This window comes from Triticum aestivum, chromosome 7D, assembly GCF_018294505.1.
Source record: "Triticum aestivum cultivar Chinese Spring chromosome 7D, IWGSC CS RefSeq v2.1, whole genome shotgun sequence".
Taxonomy (NCBI): domain Eukaryota; kingdom Viridiplantae; phylum Streptophyta; class Magnoliopsida; order Poales; family Poaceae; genus Triticum; species Triticum aestivum.
In genome coordinates, this window is record NC_057814.1 from 156415038 (window position 1) to 156437898 (window position 22861).

Genomic DNA, 22861 nt, shown 5'->3' on the forward strand with positions numbered 1-22861 from the left:
TCCCGAAAATGCGGCTGTCTCCGGTTTGAGACAAGTTCAATGGAGTGCGGCATTTCCGGCCATACAGAGCTTCATAGGGTGACATCTTTAAGCTGGCCTGGAAACTGTTGTTGTAGGAAAACCCGGCGTAGGGCAGACAGTCTTCCCACTTGGTTCCTTGGGCCAATGCACATGCCCGTAGCATATCTTCGAGTATTTGATTTACTCGCACACTTTATATAGTTATGTATCCAGGATCGGCTGCATGCTCTAGTGTTGAATCGGGTATAGAACCCAGGATGCTTGGTTACAATTCCGAATCCGCTAAACCATCGCTCGGGGAAAAGTATTATACAGAGCATTAGTACTTATTCTGATCCTTTCCTTATACTTAGATTCTAGTAGTTTATTTCAGTCGTATTCATATCTGTCCATCTGTCTGGGGATGATAAGCCGTGCTGTACTTCAGAGCGGTCCCCAAGGCTTGATGTAGTCGGGACCAAAATGTGGAGGTGAAGAGAGATCCCCTGTCGGAGGTGATAGTCTTGGGTACTCCATGCAGACTAACGATTCGGGACACATACAGCTGTGCGAGTTGATTTGCACGGTATGTGGTCCGGATGGGAAGGAGATGTGCCACCTTTGTTAAGGTGTCCACTATGACCCATATTGCGTCGTTTCCTCGGTGAGACCTTGGTAATGCGGTGATGAAATCCATGCAGATATCATCCCATTTCCATTGGGATACTGGTAGGGGTCGGAGGAGTCCGGCGGGTTTTTGGTGTTCCGCCTTTACCTTGTTGCATATATCACAACAGGCCACAAAGTATGCGATATCTTTCTTCATTCCATCCCACCAGAATATCTGACGAAGGTCCTCATACATTTTGGTACCACCTGGGTGAATTGAGTATGGCACTTCATGTGCTTCTGCCAATATCTTCCTTTTCAGACTTTCTTGATTGGGTACGCAAAGTCTTCCTCGGAACCTTAGTGAACCTCGTTGATCCTTAGAGAAATCCGGTGCATGCCCTTGGTGCATCTTCTGGACATATATTTTGAATAACTTATCATCTGCTTGAGCACTGCGGATTTCTTCTTCGAGAGTGGGGGCAACTTCTAATATGTTGGCAAGACGGCCATCGATGATCACCAAATTTAGCTGCGTGATTTCTTCATAAAGCTCAGGAGGCAAGGAATTCATTAGAACATTAAGGTTGATTGGTTTGCGGGTGAGGGCATCAGCCACTACATTAGCTTTGCCCGGGTGATAATTTATTCCGAGGTCGTAGTCCTTAACCAACTCGAGCCATCTTCGTTGTCGAAGGTTCAAATCGGGCTGAGTGAATATATACTTGAGACTCTTGTGGTCAGTAAATATCTGGCACTTCTTTCCAATCAGATAGTGTGTCCAGATCTTCAAAGCGTGCACCACCGTGGCCAATTCCAAATCATGAGTGGGGTAATTTCCTTCGTGTTGCCGCAGTTGTCGGGATGCATAAGCCACAACTTTGCCATCTTGCATGAGTACACATCCAAGCCCTTTTCTGGATGCGTCGCAGTAGACATCAGAACTGCGGTAGATGTCTGGAAGAGTTAATACTGGTGCCGATGTCGGCCTGATTTTTAACTCATTGAAACTCCGTTCGCAGTCCTCAGTCCATTCAAACGTCTTATCCTTCTTTAGGAGCTCAGTCATTGGCGATCTTGGAGAATCCTTCAATAAAACGGCGATAATATCCGGCTAGTCCAAGGAAACTCCGAATTTCTGAGACTGTTGTGGGTGCGGACCAACCAAGTACATCCTTCACCTTGCTTGGATCCACTGAGATTCCTTCTGCCGAGAGGACATGCCCGAGAAATCCCACTTGCTGGAGCCAAAACTCACATTTACTGAATTTGGCATAAAGTTGATGGTCACGAAGCCTTTGTAAAACTGCTCGGAGATGCTCCTTGTTTTCATTTTTGCTCTTGGAGTAAATGAGTATGTCGTCAATGAACACCACCACAAATTTGTCCAAGAAATCCATAAACACCTTATTCATCATATGCATGAAGAAGGCGGGTGCGTTGGTGAGGCCAAAGGACATAACGGTATACTCATAAAGACCGTACCGAGTGGTGAACGCGGTCTTAGGAATATCCTCCTTCTTTATCTTGAGCTGATGATATCCGGTCCTCAAATCAATTTTGGAGAATACTTTGGCCCCGCTGAGTTGATCAAACAGATCGTCAATCCTTGGCAGTGGATACTTGTTCTTGATGGTGACGTCATTCAGCCGTCGGTAGTCTACGCACATTCGTAGACTGCCATCCTTTTTGTCCACGAATATCGCTGGTGACCCCCATGGTGAAGAGCTGGGACGGATGTATCCTTTCTGCAGCATCTCATCCAGTTTGTTTCTTCAATTCCACCAATTCTGATGAAGGCATCCGATAATATTTCTTGTGTATCGGGGTGGTTCCAGGCACCAAGTCAATTGCAAACTCCAATTCTTTGTCCGGTGGCATGCCTGATAATTCTTCAGGAAATACATCTGGATACTCACTGACCACTGGAATTAATTCCACTTCTTCTGCCACGGCTGTGAAAACCATATCTTTCGTGGGGTATGCGCTTGCGGGCATAAAAACTTGTGGTGCGACCTTCCATATTTTTCAGGGTAACTTCTCTGGTCGCACAGTTGATGCATACTTGGTATTGGGTTAACCAATTCATGCCCAGAATAATATCCAATTTGTTGGAGTCGATGATTATCAACGATGTTGGAAACTTGACGCCCTTGATGTCAATTTCCAAATTATGGCAGACGAGATTGCTTCTGAGTAGGGATCCCGGGGATTGTACCAGCATGTGTTTTCCCAAAATCGAGCAAGGAAAATTGTTTTGGGAAGCAAAACTCCGCAAAATAAAAGAGTGGGAAGCCCCAGAGTCAAATAAAATTACGACGGGTATGTCATTAACAAGGAACATACCAATGACGACTTCCGGGTCCTCTTGGGCTTCGTCTGCGGAGATATGATGGATTTGCCCTTGGATCATATCTGGGGCGGAATACGGCTCCATGTAGTTGACTTGCAGATGGAATGGGGCTGCTTGTTTGTTGTTCTTGGGACACTGCCTGGCGTAGTGTCCGGTTTGACCACAGCTGAAGCATGAATTTTTGCGCTGACAATCTTCGTGCACCGGGCTGGTCATGACATTCTTGACTTGAGTGGTAGTCTTGTTGACATTCTGCTGCCAGTTGGGTTTATACTCCAGCTAAGTTTGTTGCCAAGTATGAGCCTTTTGCACTGGTTGCATATCCTTCTTCGGCTCGAATTTGCGCTTGTGGTCGTTAACAGCAGGCTTGTTGTCGTGGAGGAGCTTGTGTTCCCTTTCTGTGATGAGGGCCTTGTTCACCAGAGTCAGGAAGTCCGGGAAATCAAACATGCTGAGAGTGCACCTGAGATGTTGATTCAGTCCTCCAAGAAACCTGTCGATCTTCCGTTCTTCTGTGGCCACATCATGGAGAGAATAGCGGGCCAAATGGTTGAATTTATTCAGATACTCGTTGACTGTCATGCTGCCTTGAGTGAATGCGAGGAATTCGCGCTGCTTGATTTTCATTATTCCGGTGGGAATATGATACTTGCGGAAATGATCCTTGAATTTTGTCCAAGTAATTTCCTTGTTCGCAGGCTAGATTGCCTTGGCATTATCCCACCATATAGCGGCAGCTCCTTCGAGATAACGCGTTGCAAAGGGAACCGTGTCTCCTTCTTCAGTGCGAGCAATCTCTAGTTTCCTTTCAATGGTTCTTAACCAATCATTGGCGTCCAATGGATCAATAGCTTGACTGAAGCTGGGAGGCTTGGTTCGCTGAAAATCTAACAGTTTGGAGTGATGGCCATTCTGGTTTCCATTCTGCCAAACCATAACTTGCACACTTTTCAATATTTCCAGCAGATCGTTGCTCCTTCTTTCTTCAAACATCCGCAAAATTTGCTCAGTGGAAGGCGGATGTGGCGGTGGAGACGGAGGTGGCTGGTATGGCTCGGGGGAATGTCATGCCTGTCTTGCGGAGCGACGGACAGGGACATCCTCGCAAGCTTGACTGCTGCTGCCTCCACGTGTAATCCTATTATTTATTTTTCCAATGCATAGCAACCGTGATGAGAAAAATCCAACGTGGGAGGAAAGCCATTGACAAATCCTAGAAGAAAAACAGCGAAAGAAAACCAAAGCGAATAAAAAGTTCCAACATAATTATACATAGACTTAACATGAAAGAAAACATCACAACGGGTCTACTACCCTCTAAGCATCATGACACGTGCGACTACACCCATACATCATACTCATGACGAAAGCGATACTCTAGCGGTCTACTGCTCGGACTGCACTGCCGCGGGCTCCTCTCCTGAGCCGGACCCAGATCCTGAACTGATAGTAGAGACCTCCGGGTTAAGAGAAACACGACGGCGCTACCTCGAGGACTCTCCCTCAGGGGCAGGCGCGGGATGGGATGTAAGCATAGGAGCGGCAGGAGTAGCGACAAGGGAAGCCCACGCAGCAGGAGCACTGCGAGGGGTCACCGTCAGAGGGTTAACGGTACCCTGCGAAGTCACCGGGGGAACGGAGGCGGGAGGAACTGGAGTAGTGTAGATGACAGTGGGAAGAGGGTTCCTAATACGAGCAGCCGCGAGAGCTGTCCGGGCACGTGAAAGCTCCTAAGTTAACTCGTAGTTAAGGAGATAACTAGCAGTGATATAGCGAGAAAGGTGGCTAGTGGGACGATCGCACGCCGAATTAATCAAAGGAAAGCGGATACGCCCATTCTCGTGCAGAGATGGGTAGTAGAAGAAACCTGGGTGGGTGTGCATGCGAACCTCGTTGTAGCGCAAGTCTACAAGAGCCTCGATAGCAGCAAACTGAGCCGCCGGAGATGGCATAGAAGCAAGACCACCCTTAGTAGAATGAGTGTAAGCGCCGAAAGGGGAACTGTGGTGTAGAGTGACCTCAGAATAATACTCATACAATGCACCGGCCAGATGTTCTCGATACACCCGATACTCTGGATCAGCACCCTCTGGGTAGAGTTGTCGCCACACGTGCTGAAGCAGGTGCGGCGATGTGTACGGAGCTGGCTCAGGATGGTACAAGATCGGTACTGGAGCCATCTACACTCACAAACCATACGGTTAGTAATAACAACAAATAAACATGCATGCAATGCAACAACCAATTTCTATGACTACCGGGACTCAAACGAAGCTATCTACCGTTTCACTAACGCACTAACGGTCTAGCGTGTCCTACAATCAGTGCGGCTCTGATAACAAGAGTTGTGGCACCCCGGCTCAGAGCAACCGGTTTACCTTGCATTGCCAGCCCAGAGATCTAGTCTTCTGGTAACACACAACAACATGGTACATAAACAACCGCTTTATTGATGCTAGCGGATTACATAAGTCTGACTATACATCAAGATACGAGGCCAAGCAGCACACACGGTGCTACTGAACAGTATGTACATTATTTAATGAACATGACGGGGCCTCGATCACGCGAACTACACGGCAGTGGAAGAACGATGAAGTGGAACTCCATAGCACAGGGACACCGACGTGGACACGACCTAGACGCGAAATGCGCTCCAATGCGAACCGACTTGCATGAAAGCTGGCATGACATGCCAGGTCAATACATTGAATGTACTTGCAAGCTCACAACTAACATAAGCACGATGACAGACAATATCATGACAATTAATCAGGTTAATGCAATGCAAGAACTACAACAGATACAAAGAAAACCAATACGTGCACCGAGTCTCACGGACTCGCTTACCAGACGGTTACCTCGTAACCAAGCGGTGACCATACCTGGGTCACAACTGAAACTAACAACGCATGAACAACTCCCGTGTTCATGAATTGCACGAACAACAATGCGTCACAACAATCATTTAGTTTGCAATATAAATTTTAAAAGTTGATCCATGGTGTGACTTACTTCCGAGCTATGCCCATGACCGAGGACGCGGCTATCGATAGATTAAATACACTCTGCAGAGGTAGCACACTTTACCCACGCTACGGAACCCTGGCCTCGCATTCCCATTCGGGTGGACCAAAGCATTCCGACGAAACCCTCCCTTTGTCATGGCACTCTCCCGGCCACTCCGACCAACTCCCTCTCAGGGGCTAGGTTTTGGGTGGCCCCGTGTCTACCAAAGACACCAACGGCCACCGTCGTGGCAAAACGGTCCCAAACGGGGACAAGGTACCATAAAAACAAAAACGAGCACACAAGGTTATGTTTGCTTACCGGGCCAGGGTATGCACGCCCATAACCTTCCCTCGCGGGAGGCACCGGTGAGAGGCACAACAAAGGACCGAATCAAGACCTTCCCACAAGGTAAATGTGGTCGCACTGAATAAAAACCCGGTTTAGTGGCACCATGATGTGATCAACATCATATTCAAGTTGAACTTAATCAAATTTAACTTTGACAAAAAACTTTTTATAAAATAACAATGATACTATGCCATAACCATGCATCTAATCATCATGCAACGCAAACACACCATAGACATGGATCAATATAATTATCTTGCATTACTCAAGATCAAAACTTCTATGGTTATAACTCATTTTTTTACTACCAAGCAATATTTTTTTATTAGTTCATCATTTAAATGAAAATATCACTTCATAAAAGAACTATCATTATTTACCATAGCAAAATAACTAGTGCAAAATCTTATTCCACTTGGCCAAACAAGTTCATGCATTTAACCAGTAACTAAATCAAGCATATCAAGCATGGTAAACTAACTAGCAATCAACAACATATTTATATATCAAATTTTAAATGCAAATAAAGAATCATATTCAAGTAGAAAATCATAGATATTGAAATGACACCATGCAAATGCCCGTGTGGCTTGCCTTAGTGTTGAGTAGGATCACACCCCTCTTGGTTTGCTTCAAGAGAAGCTTCTCCTTCTAAAAATAATTAAAAACCACAATTTTTTTTTATCAAAAACCATTCTAAAATTTGCCAGAAATTCTGGACGGTAAGGAAAAATCCACCTTTTGGTGTGCTGCTAGAGCTTTCTGAAACAAAGACAATGCAAAAAGAATCAAATCATTTGGACTTATGGTTTAGAAATGGTGGCTGGTCAAAGTTTAGTCAAATTTCTGAATAAATTTGAATTAAACAGAAATCCTGGGGGGGGGGGGTGACGTTGAAGGCGTAAAGCGAGAGTGCGCCTCCACTCGTACCGCTTCGGGCGCGAGTGGTGAGGCTGACGGGTGGGTCCCGCACGTCAGGAGAGAGAGGGGGACAGGGAGATCAGAGAGGGGCGGCGCTTCGCCGGAGCTCACGCCGGCGACGAGGGGATTTGGGGCTAAGCTAGAGGGATAGGATTGAAGCGGGGCTCGTGGCGCACCTGCCCGTACCCGTGGCTTGGCGTGGGGTGGACGGAGCTGCTCGCGGTCGAGCTCGCAAGCCTCGGCGGCGGACGGGATTCACCGGAGTGGTTGAAGACGACGGCTAGGGGCGGCTCCGAGGGCTCAGCGCATCCAGGCATCACCAATAGACCCCCAATGCCCCGCCCAAGCAGCTGCTTGAGCTCGGGAGGCACCGGAGAGCCGTGGCCCTGCTGCGGGGGTCGCCGGAGTTCTCTATTCGGGGCGACGGCCAGTGGCCTGCCCGACCGAGCTGTGGCCCGTCTACGTGTTCGTGGAGGTGGTGTGGGGTGGTGCATGGCTAGGAATGGAGGAGGGGGGCGCTATAAATACCCGAAGCGAGGGGGGTGGGACGTGTCGCCACCGGAGCTCTCTGGACGTGCGGCGAACGGCGACAAAAAGCTCTAGTGCGAGGGGGCAAGCGCGCAGTGTCAACATAGGAGCTGCCCACGCTCGCGGACGAGCACAGGAGGCGGTGGAAGAAGCGGACAAGTGCACGCACGCACTGTGGCTTTTGGCCACGATGTGCCCATGCTTGCTGCGACGGCTCCAGCATCGGCGAGCGCCAGGGAGAGGTTAGGGGTGATGGGTCGGGGCTGGTGGCGCGGCGAGGAAGGCGTCGGCGAGCACTGGAATGAGCACGCGCGGAAGAGAGAGGAAGGCGCCATCCAGAGTGCGTCGAGACGCTGCCAGGCACTGTGTGTTCACGCGGTCACCACGCTGGCATGGTCAAGACGATGCCCAAACTCTGCCAAACCTTGTCTACACTCTCGTCCATGCAGTGCTAGTTCTAGGAAAGTTGATAGCTCATACCTAGGCCGACCAGATTTGACTCAACTAAGCTGGCAAGTTTCTGACCAGAAACTTGGTCGCCAAGTTAAGCAATCTTCTAGAAGGCCATAAGAGCTGATCTCCTGGGGTTTAGGTTTTCTTAGGAGGGTGTTTAAGCTCAAGAAAGATCAGGGGCAAAAGATCAAGGAAAAATGCACTTGCTGTACAAAGTGCATTTCTGGTCCAGAAATATAAATGATTTTCTATAGCAAAAATATTACAAAATGTCATGCAATAGTTTTGCTTGGGAAGGTGTGCCAAGGTTCAAAGAATATTCAGGAATTATTTCAGATTTTTAGGAGCAAGAAAAATTGGGGTTGCTTTGGAGCACAAGTTTCTGAATTGAATTTCAGAGAGAAAATGAATATTTTTCTTTTATGAAAAATATTCATTTGATTGTTTTGGGGATTTATCAGAGGAATAAAGTAGATAGGTCACTTGGGTGAAATTCAAGGATATGCCCAAGTGACAAGTCCATTTGAAATGATTCCAAAACCCAAATCAAAACAAGGCAAAAACCAACTCCGGAAACAGAGAGAAGGCAAGTCCGGAAAAAGAGAGAAGGTAAAATCCAGGCTGTCACATCAATCCCGTTGATCGGGTCTTCGATGATGAAGCAGGGGCAACAAGGACAAGGTGGGGGGTCACTGATGGATCACTAACCAACCTATACTAAGCAGTTTAGGATAAGCAGGTAAGGTACAACAGCAGATACAAAAGCAGGCTATGCATCAGAATAGGAGCAAACAATTACAACAGCAAAATCTAATGCAAGCATGAGAGAATGGAATGGGCGTATCGGGATGATCAAAGGGGCTTGCATGGAAGCTCTGCTAAAAAGGAACAAGTGTCGTCGTCGACGTAGTCGATCACAGGGGCAGCATCGGTCTCGGGGTCTACCGGAGAGAAGAGGGGGAAGAAACAATAAATAGAAAGCAAACAAAGCATCATAATGCATAACATGGTAATACGCGGTGCTAGGGGTGAACTAACGTAGTGCTAGGTGATACAGACGAAGAGGGAAAACATCCGGGAATGTTTTCCCAGCGTTTGACATTTTTTGGACAGATGAAAGAGAGGGGACGGTTTTCCCTGCGTTTGACATTTTTCGGACAACGTTTGACATTTTTCCCAGCATTTTCCAGGCATGGGACAGATGAACGGACCGCGTATTCGAATTAGTTGGATTTTTCTGAGCAACTTTCATGTAGAAAACATTTTCGTCGGAGTTACAGTTTAATTACTACGATTTTTGCAAATTTTATCAGTTTTTTGAAATTATTTAAATTAAAAGAATTAATAGAAAAGGAATATGACGTGAGCATTGCGTGGGGTGATGTCAGCAGCCAACAAACTCGCTGACCAGGTCAAACATGACCTGTGGGTCCAGTGGGACCCATATGTCAGTGACTGTGGCTCTAACAGTGGATTAATTTGACTAACCGTACTAATTAGGGATGTGGGCCCCATGCGTGAGTGAGTATTTAGTGATTAACTCTAGTTAATAGATTAATTAACATTTTAATTATTTATAAAACCTATTAATTAGCGCGGGGCCCACATGTCAGTGGCACTGGGCTGCCCAGTCAGCACGTTGACTGGGTTGACCCAGTCAACGGGGCATGCGGGGCCTGGTGGCAGTGACCCAAGGGTGGCCCCAGGCCAGCCCCGTCGGCGGTGGCCAGCGGCTTAACGCCGGCGACGCTGATACGCGGCGGCGCGGCTCTGCCCTCGTCGAAAAACGCGTACAGGGCTCGTGGAGGAGCGGGGCTAGGCTCATTCGAACGAGCCGTCAGCGCCGCGTCCAGTGGTGGTCGTAGCATCGCCTGACTTGGCCGGAATCGGCACCGGCGAGTGGAGGCGGCGTGCACGTGTGCTCGACGAAAACGGAGCTACGATGCGCTAGCGAGCAAAGGAAGAGGCTGGGGAGTATCTGCGGGGTGCGGTGAGTGCAACGGGCACTGGCCCGTTACCATTTGGTCACCAGAGACACGCCGGTGACGAGCTCCGCGGCGCTGCGTTTGGGTGCTCGGGGAAAAGGTAGCTAGGGGATGCGCAAGAGCACCCAGAGAGAGGAAGAAGGATGAGGGGCTCACCGAGCGGCACACAGAGGCCGGTGATAGGCTTAGTAGCGGCAGGTGTCCCCGGAGAGGAGGAAGATCGCCGGCGACCAAGGCGGAAGGGGGGCGGCTCGATCCACGGCCTGCGGTGCTCCCCCGCAGCTACGGCTGGCCCCATGCGATGAGGACAAACGTGGCGGAGCTCGTGGACATGCCAGCTTTGCGCGGGGCGGCCGGTGGCCGCGGGATCGACGGCGACGAGCCTGCTCGGAGGAGCTCTGGCAGAGGGGAAGCAAGAGCGAGGGAGAGGGAGAGCGAGGGGGATGGATCTGGGAGGAGGGCAGACGAGTGGGAGGAGTGGGAGTGGCGGTAGGTGAGGGGGGAACTCGAGGCATCCGGGGCGGTCTTATCCCCTCGACGCCGGCGAGCTGGTGCGGCTGCGCGCGCTCGACCGTGCACTAGGTCGGTGGAACAGGAGGGAGGGGAGAGCGACCGGGGAGGGGGGCGTGGGCCGGCCTAGCTGGGCCAGGTGGCTCGGGCGGGCTGAAGCCCAAGTGGGACAGGGGATTTCTCTCTCTCCCCTCTACTTTTCCTTTTGTTTTTCTTTTTCCAGCAGCTTTTGCCTTTCCTTTTAGCCACAATTGATTTTGCAAAAATATGCCACTGGCCAAAACAATTTCAAAGAATTATTGGGCACTGCCATAAAAAGATTGTGAGGCTTTTGAAATAGTTTACAATTTTTATAAATAAAAGGCATTTAATCCATTTGTTTTAGCCATTGTTTATCCAGTTTAGGGCACTTAGACATTATGCAAAATGTTGGTTCACCACCAATATTTGCTATGAATTATTTGGCATAAGATGAACATTTTAGATTTCATGTCTGACAAATATGAATTTCTGACTTTAGATTGGATTTGAATTTGAATTGTGATTTGGATCAAGTGAAGATTAGCAACAGTAACATGATGACATGGCACCATTAATAGGGGATTGCTGTAGCATGACACTTGGGGTGTTACAATGCGTATAGCAGTTGAACACGCAAGGGAAAGATGTCCACAAGCCGAGCGCGTGGAGGTACACGAGCAGAGCGCGCCGTGGCGCCTAACGGCAAGCACAGCGCGCTGAGGGACGCGAGCAGAGGCCGACACAGTGATACGTGGCAAATAAGATGAACTGTGCGAGGAATGGCGGAGACATCAAGCACGAATCAGATTAGAGTTGCGTGTGCGATACATGGCATACAGTTGATCCATCCGAGTTGTTTGTGATGGAATAAGCCGTGTGTGTTGTGGGTAAACGCTTGCTTGTATGCAACCGCCTGCGATTGATGAATTCATGACCGACGAGTTCCCTAGTGTGGTCCGTGTGCGATGTGATATGCTTTATCTACAGAACATCAACATATATACTTATAAGCACAACATTGCATGACCAAATTAAGCATACAATTACATAAGTGACTACACACATAACATTTCCACACACCAAAGTAAGCAATTACATGCATACTAAACTAGGAGAAACGAGCATCTAATCATCTACATCTTGTTGCGACGATGTTTGCCATTCCTCTCCTTTCGGTTGGATCCCTGCTCGTGAATGGTTAATAAAATCTAAGTCTATTGCATATTGAGGTCAAAATAGTACTACCAATCTATGAGTCTCATACGATGCCATTTCAACGATTGTACCACAAAAGCCCGAAATATTACAAGCTTCAAATTCCAGAGATACATGGCTCAAATTATAATATTACAAGGTTCAAACTGATATTAGAAATGAAATTCAGCTCATTCAGCTGCAAATGCCCGTGCTGACCAGCTGAACATGGATATAAGAGAGGTTCAAACTAAAAATAAAAATAGTAAGGCCGCTTTCGAAACCTCGTCATTTCTGCAAAGGGATCAGCCGCTGACGAGTCATGTATGGGTTTGACACAATGACTTCCAATTACTCTATCATATGCACTTCCAATACGAAGTTTAGTTTTTTTGGAGCCTCTTCCATTCTGCAGTAGCTGTCGGCTCTGATCATGTTGGGGATATTACTACTGGGCGTAAACCGGCCAGGAGAGGCCAGTTTAACCCCATAATGGTTCACTGTATCTAAAGCCCATGAAGACAAAGACGGTGAGGATTTATGAAGGCCCAGGGCCCAAAGCCGGTTTAAGGCCTGTAGACATAAACCGGCATTGACATGTAAACTTGTGTTGTAAGATAGAAAGACCAGAGACTGAGCCGGACACGTTTATGAGCCGACCTCGGGATTCTGTAAACCGACGGGCGTCAACCCATGTATATAAGGGGACAACCCGGCGGCGGTTTAGAACAGACAACAACTCGAGACTCAGGAAAAGCGTATTCGCTCCCTGGTCATCGAAACCCTAGCAATTCCACAACAACTGGATTAGGCTTTTACCTTCACCGCAAGGGGCCGAACCAGTAGAAATTCTCTGCGTCCCTTGTCTGCTTTAACTCCTTTAAGCTAACCCGTAGCAATGGCTCCACGACTAAGTCCTTTCCTTAGGACATCTGCCGTGACAAAACCACGACAGTTGGCGCCCACCGTGGGGCTATCACACGATGGTTTCGAGTTCTTAGAGGGCAGCTTTGAAGGACTTAAGGGCTACGTTGTGGGCCGGATGACCAAGAGTCGTCGTGGCAAGCTCTACATCGACGATGTAGGCTGGGGCCCTGAGGCCGGCTCAATCGAGTACGGGTACCGGTTCCCCTTTGGCGGCATACACGTTTTCATTGGCAAGATCGGCGAACCGGGCCCTGAGCTGTACATCTGCACCGACCTTGTCGAAATGGCTCAGCGTGCGAGATCTTCCTGGGTTAAGCCTGTCATGAAGCGTGCCTTCGTGGGAGTCATCCACGGAGTGGAATCTGAGGATAGATCGGAATCTGGTGGTGAAACCGTCGTTTATTCCGGCGACGAGTCATCGACCGAGGAGACCGAGTTATTGTACCAGTTGTAAGATGGCCGGATTGGGGGCTGTTCCGATGGCGACAGTATTCCGGACCCCTTTGATCCGCCGAATCGGATTGCGATTTTCTGTTGGGGAACGCAGTAATTTCAAAAAATTTCCTACACACACGCAGGATCATGGTGATGCATAGCAACGGGAGGGGAGAGTGTTGTCCACGTACCCTCGTAGACGGAAAGCGGAAGCATTAGCACAACACGGTTGATGTAGTCGTACATCTTCACGATCCGACCGATCAAATACCGAACGCACGGCACCTCCGAGTTCAGCACAGGTTCAGCCCGATGACGTCCCTCAAACTCCGACCCAGCCGAGTGTTGAGGGAGAGTTTCGTCAGCACGATGGCGTGGTGACGATGATGATGTTCTACCGACGCAGGGCTTCGCCTAAGCACCGCTACAGTATTATCGAGGTGGACTATGGTGGCGGGGGGCACGAACACGGCTAAAAGATCAAATGATCAATTGTTGTGTCTCTAGGGTGCCCCCTGCCCCCTTATATAAAGGAGCAAGGGGGGAGGTGCGGCCGGCCAGGAGGGGCGCGCCAGGTGGAGTCCTACTCCCACCGGGAGTAGGACTCCCTCCCTTTTCCTAGTTGGATTAGGAGTGGAGGGGGAAAGAGGAGGGAAAGAGGAAGGAAAGGGGGGGGGGGCGCCGCCCCCTCTCCTTGTCCTATTCGGACTAGGGGGGAGGGGCGCGCGGCCCTGCCCTGGCTGCCTCTCCTCTTTTCCACAAAGGCCCACTATGGCCCATTAAGCCCCCCGGGGGTTCCAGTAACCCCTCGGTACTCCAGTAAAATCCCGATTTCACCCGGAACACTTCCGATATCCAAATATAGGCTTCCAATATATCAATCTTCATGTCTCGACCATTTCGAGACTTCTCGTCATGTCCGTGATCACATCCGGGACTCCGAACAACCTTCGGTACATCAATATATATAAACTCATAATATAACTGTCATCGAAACGTTAAGCGTGCGGACCCTACGGGTTCAAGAACTATGTAGACATGACCGAGACACGTCTCCGGTCAATAACCAATAGAAGAAACTGGATCCTCATATTGGCTCCCACATATTCTACGAAGATCTTTATCGGTCAGACCGCATAACAACATACGTTGTTCCCTTTGTCATCGGTATGTTACTTGCCCGAGATTCGATCGTCGGTATCTCAATACCTAGTTCAATCTCGTTACCGGCAAGTCTCTTTACTCGTTCCGTAATACATCGTCCCACAACTAACTCATTAGTTGCAATTCTTGCAAGGCATATGTGATGTGCATTACCGAGAGGGCCCAGAGATACCCCTACGACAATCGGAGTGACAAATCCTAATCTCGAAATACGCCAACCCAACAAGTACCTTCGGAGACACCTGTAGAGCACCTTTATAATCACCCAGTTACGTTGTGACGTTTGGTAGCACACAAAGTGTTCCTCCGGTAAACGGGAGTTGCATAATCTCATAGTCATAGGAACACGTATAAGTCATGAAGAAAGCAATAGCAACATACGAAACGATCGAGTGCTAAGCTAACGGAATGGGTCAAGTCAATCACATCATTCTCCTAATGATGTGATCCCGTTAATCAAATGATAACTCATGTCTATGGCTAGGAAACATAATCATCTTTGATCACCGAGCTAGTCAAGTAGAGGCATACTAGTGACACTCTGTTTGTCTATGTATTCACACATGTATTATGTTTCCGGTTAATACAATTCTAGCATGAATAATAAACATTTATTATGATATAAGGAAATAAATAATAACTTTATTATTGCCTCTAGGGCATATTTCCTTCAGTCTCCCACTTGCACTAGAGTCAATAATCTAGTTCACATCACCATGTTATTTAATACCAATAGTTCACATCACCATGTGATTAACACCCATAGTTCACATCGTCATGTGACCAACACCCAAAGGGTTTACTAGAGTCAATAATCTACTTCACATCGCTATGTGGTTAAAACCCAAAGAGTACTAAGGTGTGATCATGTTTTCCTTGTGAGATAAGTTTAGTCAACGGGTCTGCCACATTCAGATCCGTATGTATTTTGCAAATTTCTATGTCAACAATGCTCTACACGGAGGTACTCTAGCTAATTGCTCCCACTTTCAATATGTATCCAGATTAAGACTTAGAGTCATCTGGATCAGTGTCAAAATTTGCATCGACGTAATCCTTTACGACGAACCTTTTTGTTACCTCCATAATCGAGAAACATATCCTTATTCCACTAAGGATAATTTTGACCGCTGTCCAGTGATCTACTCCTAGATCACTATTGTACTCCCTTGACAAAATCAGTGTAGGGTATACAATAGATCTGGTACACAGCATGGCATACTTTATAGAACCTATGGCCAAGGCATAGGGAATGACTTTCATTCTCTTTCTATCTTCTGCCGTGGTCGGGATTTGAGTCTTACTCAATTTCACACCTTGTAACACAGGCAATAACTCTTTCTTTGACTGTTCCATTTTGAACTTCTTCAAAATTTTGTCAAGGTATGTACTGATTGAAAAAACTTATCAAGCGTCTTGATCTATCTCTATGGATCTTGATGCTCAATATGTAAGTAGCTTCTTCGAGGTCTTTCTTTGAAAAACTCCTTTCAAACACTCCTTTATGCTTTGCAGAATAATTCTATATTATTTCTGATCAACAATATGTCATTCACATATACTTATCAGAAATTATGTAGTGCTCCCACTCACTTTCTTGTAAATACAGGCTTCACCACAAGTCTGTATAAAACTATATCCTTTGATCAACTTATCAAAGCGTATATTCCAACTCCGAGATGCTTGCACCTGTCCATAGATGGATCGCTGGAGCTTGCATATTTTGTTAGCACCTTTAGGATTGACAAAACCTTCTGGGTGCATCATATACAACTCTTCTTTAATAAATCCATTAAGGAATGTAGTTTTGTTTATCCATTTGCCAGATTTCATAAAATGCGGCAATTTCTAACATGATTCGGACAGACTTAAGCATAGATACGAGTGAGAAACTCTCATCGTAGTCAACACTTTGAACTTGTCGAAAACCTTTTGCGACAATTCTAGCTTTGTAGATAGTAACACTACTATCAGCGTCCGTCTTCCTCTTGAAGATCCATTTAATCTCAATGGCTCGCCGATCATTGGGCAAGTCAATCAAAGTCCATAATTTGTTCTCATACATGGATCTCATCTCAGATTTCATGGCCTCAAGCCATTTCGCGGAATCTGGGCTCATCATCGCTTCCTCATAGTTCGTAGGTTCGTCATCGTCAAGTAACATGACCTCCAGAACAGGATTACCGTCCCACTCTGGTGCGGATCTCACTCTGGTTTACCTACGAGATTCGGTAGTAACTTGATCTGAAGTTACATGATCATCATCATTAGCTTCCTCACTAATTAGTGTAGTAGTCATAGGAACAGATTTCTGTGATGAACTACTTTCCAATAAGGGAGTAGGTACAGTTACCTCATCAAGTTCTACTTTCCTCCCACTCACTTCTTTCGACAAAAACTCCTTCTCTAGAAAGGATCCATTCTCAGCAACGAATAACTTGCCTTCGGATCTGTGATAGAAGGTGTACCCAACATTTTCTTTTGGGTACCCTATGAAGACGCACTTCTCCGATTTGGGTTTGAGCTTACAAGGTTGAAACTTTTTAACATAAGCATTGCAACCTCAATCTTTAAGAAACGACAGCTTAGGTTTCTTGCCAAAGCATAGTTCATACGGTGTCGTCTCAACGGATTTAGATGGTGCCCTATTTAACGTGAATGCAGCTGTCTCTAATGCATAACCCAAAACGGTAGTGGTAGATCAGTAAGAGACATCACAGATCGCACCATATCTAATAAAGTACGGTTATGACGTTCGGACACACCATTACACTGAGGTGTTCCAGGTGGCGTGAGTAGTGAAACTATTTCACATTGTTTTAACTGAAGGCCAAACTCGTAACTCAAATATTTCATCTCTGCGATCTTATCGTAGAAACTTTTATTTTCTTGTTACGATGATTCTCCACTTCACTCTGAAAATCTTTGAACTTTTCAAATGTTTCAGACTTGTGTTTCACCAAGTAGATATACCCATATCTGCTCAAATCATCTCTGAAGGTCAGAAAATAACGATACTTGCCGCGAGCCTTAACACTCATCGGACCGCATACATCAGTATGTATTATTTCCAATAAGTCAGTTGCTTGCTCCATTGTTCTGGAGAACGGAGTCTTAGTCATCTTGCCCATGAGGCATGGTTCGCAAGCATCAAGTGATTCATAATCAAGTGATTCCAAAAGTCCATCGACATGGAGTTTCTTAACGCGCTTTACACCAATATGACCTAAACGGCAATGCCACAAATAAGTGGCACTATCATTATTAACTTTGCATCTTTTGGCTTCAATATTATGAAAATGTGTATCACCACGATCGAGATCCAACAAACCATTTTCATTGGGTGTATGACCATAGAAGGTTTTATTCATGTAAACAGAACAACAATTATTCTCCAACTTACATGAATAACTGTTTTGCAATAAACATGATCCAATATATTCATGCTCAACGCAAACACCAAATAACACTTATTTAGGTTCAACACTAATCCCGAAAGTTATATGGATTGTGCGATGATGATCACATCAAACTTGGAACTACTTCCAACACACATCGTCACTTCATCCTTAACTAGTCTCTGTTCATTTTGCAACTCCTGTTTTAAGTTACTACTCTTAGCAACTAAACCAGTATCAAATACTGAGGGGTTGCTATAAACACTAGTAAAGTACATATCAATAACATGTATATCAAATATACTTTTGTTCACTTTGCCATCCTTCTTATCCGCCAATTATTTGGGGTAGTTCTGCTTCCAGTGACCAGTCCTTTTGCAGTAGAAGCACTCAGTCTCAGGCTTAGGTCCAAACTTGGGCTTCTTCACTTGAGCAGCAACTTGCTTGCTGTTCTACATGAAGTTCCCTTTCTTTCCCTTTGCCCTTTTCTTGAAACTAGTGGTCTTGTTAATCATCAACACTTGATGCTCTTTCTTGATTTCTGATTTCATCATCATGAAAAGCTCGGGAATCGTCTACGTTATCCCTTGCATACTATAGTTCATCACGAAGTTCTACTAACTTGGTGATGGTGACTAGAGAATTCTGTCAATCACTATCTTATCTGGAAGATTAACTCCACTTGATTCAAGCGATTGTAGTACCCAGAAAATCTGAGCACATGCTCACTGCTTGAGCTATTCTCCTCCATCTTTTAGCTATAGAACTTGTTGGAGACTTCATATCTCTCAACTCGGGTATTTGCTTGAAATATTAACTTCAACTCCTGGAACATCTCATATGGTCCATGATGTTCAAAACATCTTTGAAGTCCCGATTCTAAGCCGTTAAGCATGGTGCACTAAACTATCAAGTAGTCATCATATTGAGCTAGCCAAACGTTCATAACGTCTGCATCTGCTCCTGCAATAGGTCTGTCACCTAGCGGTGCATCAAGGACATAATTCTTCTGTGCAGCAATGAGGATAAACCTCAGATCACGGATCCAATCCGCATCATTGCTACTAACATCTTTCAACTTAGTTTTCTCTAGGAACATATAAAATTAAACGGGGAGCAACATCGCGAGCTATTGATCTACAACATAGATATGCTAATACTACCAGGACTAAGTTCATGATAAATTAAAGTTCAATTAATCATATTACTTAAGAACTCCCACTTAGATAGACATCCCTCTAATCCTCTAAGTGATCACGTGATCCATATCAACTAAACCATGTCCGATCATCACGTGAGATGGAGTAGTTTCAATGGTGAACATCATTTATGTTGATCAAATCTACTATATGATTCACGCTCGACCTTTCGGTCTCAGTGTTCCGAGGCCATATCTGTTATATGCTAGGCTCGTCAAGTTTAACCTGAGTATTCCGCGTGTGCAACTGTTTTGCACCCGTTGTATTTGAACGTAGAGCCTATCACACCCGATCATCACGTGGTGTCTCAGCACGAAGAACTTTCGCAATGGTGCATACTCAGGGAGAACACTTATACCTTGAAATTTAGTGAGAGATCATCTTATAAAGCTACCGCCGAACTAAGCAAAATAAGATGTATAAAAGATAAACATCACATGCAATCATAATATGTGACATGATATGGCCATCATCATCTTGTGCCTTTGATCTCCATCTCCAAAGCATGGTCATGATCTCCATCGTCACCGGCATGACACCATGATCTCCATCATCTTGATCTATATCAATGTGTCGTCACATGGTCGTCTCGCCAACTATTGCTCTTGCAACTATTGCTATCGCATAGCGATAAAGTAAAGCAATTATTTGGCGCTTGCATCTTATGCAATAAAGAGACAACCATAAAGCTTTTGCCAGTTGCCGATAACTTCAACAAAACATGATCATCTCATACAACAACTTATATCTCATCACGTCTTGACCATATCACATCACAACATGCCCTGCAAAAACAAGTTAGACGTCCTCTACTTTGTTGTTACAAGTTTTACGTGGCTGCTACGGGCTGAGCAAGAACAGTTCTTACCTACGCATGAAAACCACAACGATAGCTCGTCAAGTTGGTGCTGTTTTAACCTTCTCAAGGACCGGGCGTAGCCACACTCGATTCAACTAAAGTTGGAGAAACTGACACCCGCTAGTCACCTGTGTGCAAAGCACGTCGGTAAAACCAGTCTCACGTAAGCGTACGCGTAATGTCGGTCCGGGCCGCTTCATCCAACAATACCGCCGAACCAAAGTATGACATGCTGGTAAGCAGTATGGCTTATATCTCCCACAACTAACTTGTGTTCTACTCGTGCATATAACATCAACGCATAAAACCAGGCTCGGATGCCACTGTTGGGGAACGTAGTAATTTCAAAAAAATTCCTACGCACACGCAAGATCATGGTGATGCATAGCAACGAGAGGGGAGAGTGTTGTCCACGTACCCTCGTAGACCGAAAGTGGAAGCGTTAGCACAACGCGGTTGATGTAGTCGTACGTCTTCACGATCCGACCGATCAAGTACCGAACGCACGGCACCTCCGAGTTCAGCACACGTTCAGCCCGATGACGTCCCTCGAACTCCGATCCAGCCGAGTGTTGAGGGAGAGTTTCGTCAGCATGATGACGTGGTGACGATGATGATGTTCTACCGACGCAGGGCTTCGCCTAAGCACCGCTACAGTATTATCGAGGTGGACTATGGTGGAGGGGGCACCGCACACGGCTAAAAGATTAAACGATCAATTGTTGTGTCTCTAGGGTGCCCCCTGCCCCCGTATATAAAGGAGTAAGGGGGGAGGTGCGGCCGGCCAGGAGGGGCGCGCCAGGTGAAGTCCTACTCCCACCGGGAGTAGGACTCCCTCCCTTTTCCTAGTTGGATTAGGAGTGGACGGGGAAAGGGGAGAGGAAAGAGGAAGGAAAGGGGGGGCGCCGCCCCCCTCTCCTTGTCCTATTCGGACTAGGGGGGAGGGGCGCACGGCCCTGCCCTGGCCGCCTCTCCTCTTCTCCACAAAGGCCCACTATGGCCCATTAAGCCCCCGGGGGGTTCCGGTAACCCCTCGGTACTCCAGTAAAATCCCGATTTCACCCGGAACACTTCCGATATCCAAATATAGGCTTCCAATATATCAATCTTCATGTCTCGACCATTTCGAGACTCCTCGTCATGTCCGTGATCACATCCGGGACTCCGAACAACCTTCGGTACATCAAAGCATATAAACTCATAATATAACTGTCATCGAAACGTTAAGCGTGCGGACCCTACGGGTTCGAGAACTATGTAGACATGACCGAGACACGTCTCCAGTCAATAACCAATAGCGGAATCTGGATGCTCATATTGGCTCCCACATATTCTATGAAGATCTTTATCGGCCAGACCGCATAACAACATACATTGTTCACTTTGTCATCGGTATGTTACTTGCCCGAGATTCGATCGTTGGTATCTCAATACCTAGTTCAATCTCGTTACCGGCAAGTCTCTTTACTCGTTCCGTAATACATCATCCCACAACTAACTCATTAGTTGCAATGCTTGCAAGGCTTAAGTGATGTGCATTACCGAGAGGGCCCAGAGATACCTCTCCGACAATCGGAGTGACAAATCCTAATCTCGAAATACGCCAACCCAACAAGTACCTTCGGAGACACCTGTAGAGCACCTTTATAATCACCCAGTTACGTTGTGACGTTTGGTAGCACACAAAGTGTTCCTCCGGTAAACGGGAGTTGCATAATCTCATAGTCATAGGAACATGTATAAGTCATGAAGAAACCAATAGCAACATACTAAATAATCGAGTGCTATGCTAACGGAATGGGTCAAGTCAACCACATCATTCTCCTAATGATGTGATCCCGTTAATCAAATGACAACTCATGTCTATGGCTAGGAAACATAACCATCTTTGATCAACGAGCTAGACAAGTAGAGGCATACTAGTGACACTCTGTTTGTCTATGTATTCACACATGTATTATGTTTCCGGTTAATACAATTCTAGCATGAATAATAAACATTTATCATGATATAAGGAAATAAATAATAACTTTATTATTGCCTCTAGGGCATATTTCCTTCATTTTCATGGCCGGTACACAGCCAGCGCTCCACTCTTCGACCGCAGCGGCGGTGATTTCCGGATCAGTAGCAGCGAGAGCGGCCAGGGCAGGAGGCCCTGTGCGACCGCCGGCTCAGGTTTCATCTAATTTGTTCGACGCTTTGGCAACATTGATGGCGGAGGTTAATCCGGCAAATCCGGACGAGCATATTGCGGAGATTGCAAAGGTGAAGGATCAGATAATGCAGGCCATGGCCGATTTGGCAGCGGAGGATGCCAGAATGACTGCAGAACGGGCCGCATTAGATGCACAGGCCTATCGGCTTATGTTGGATCAGAGTGCGTCAAACGACGTTATGAGAAGAAGGTACCGATATCACCTGCCGCCGGTTTATGAGGCCAGGAACCTCTTTAATACCCCAGGAGCAGGGACCAGTAATCCACCGGCGGCAAACCGGGCAGAGGCACCTGAAACGGGAGCGCCGGTTCAACCGCGACCAACAGATAACGGTGATCCGCCCCGTCAGAACAACGTTCTGTCGCAGCATGTCCCAACACCGCTGGGTCACCATTCTAACCCGATGGATAACATTGTCGCTGCCGCTTCACGACTGGCGGCCCTCCCGATCAAAGGCGAGTCCCCAGTAGCGGTCGAGACGCGACGGGCTAGGGAGCTCCTTCAGACATCTTTAACTCAGCAGCAGGCTTATTCATATAGTCGCGAAAGGATCCATTCTACTCCCCGCCCAAGCCGGAGCTACAGCAGGCGTATTGATGAACCGGCCGTGTCAAGCAGTGCACGAAACCGTGATCCGCCCCATGGCCATAACCCGGCGGGTGGTGGCGGTGATGCTTAGGATGTGGTGAATCACGCTAGAGCTCGTCGAGAGGCCGAGTTAGCAGC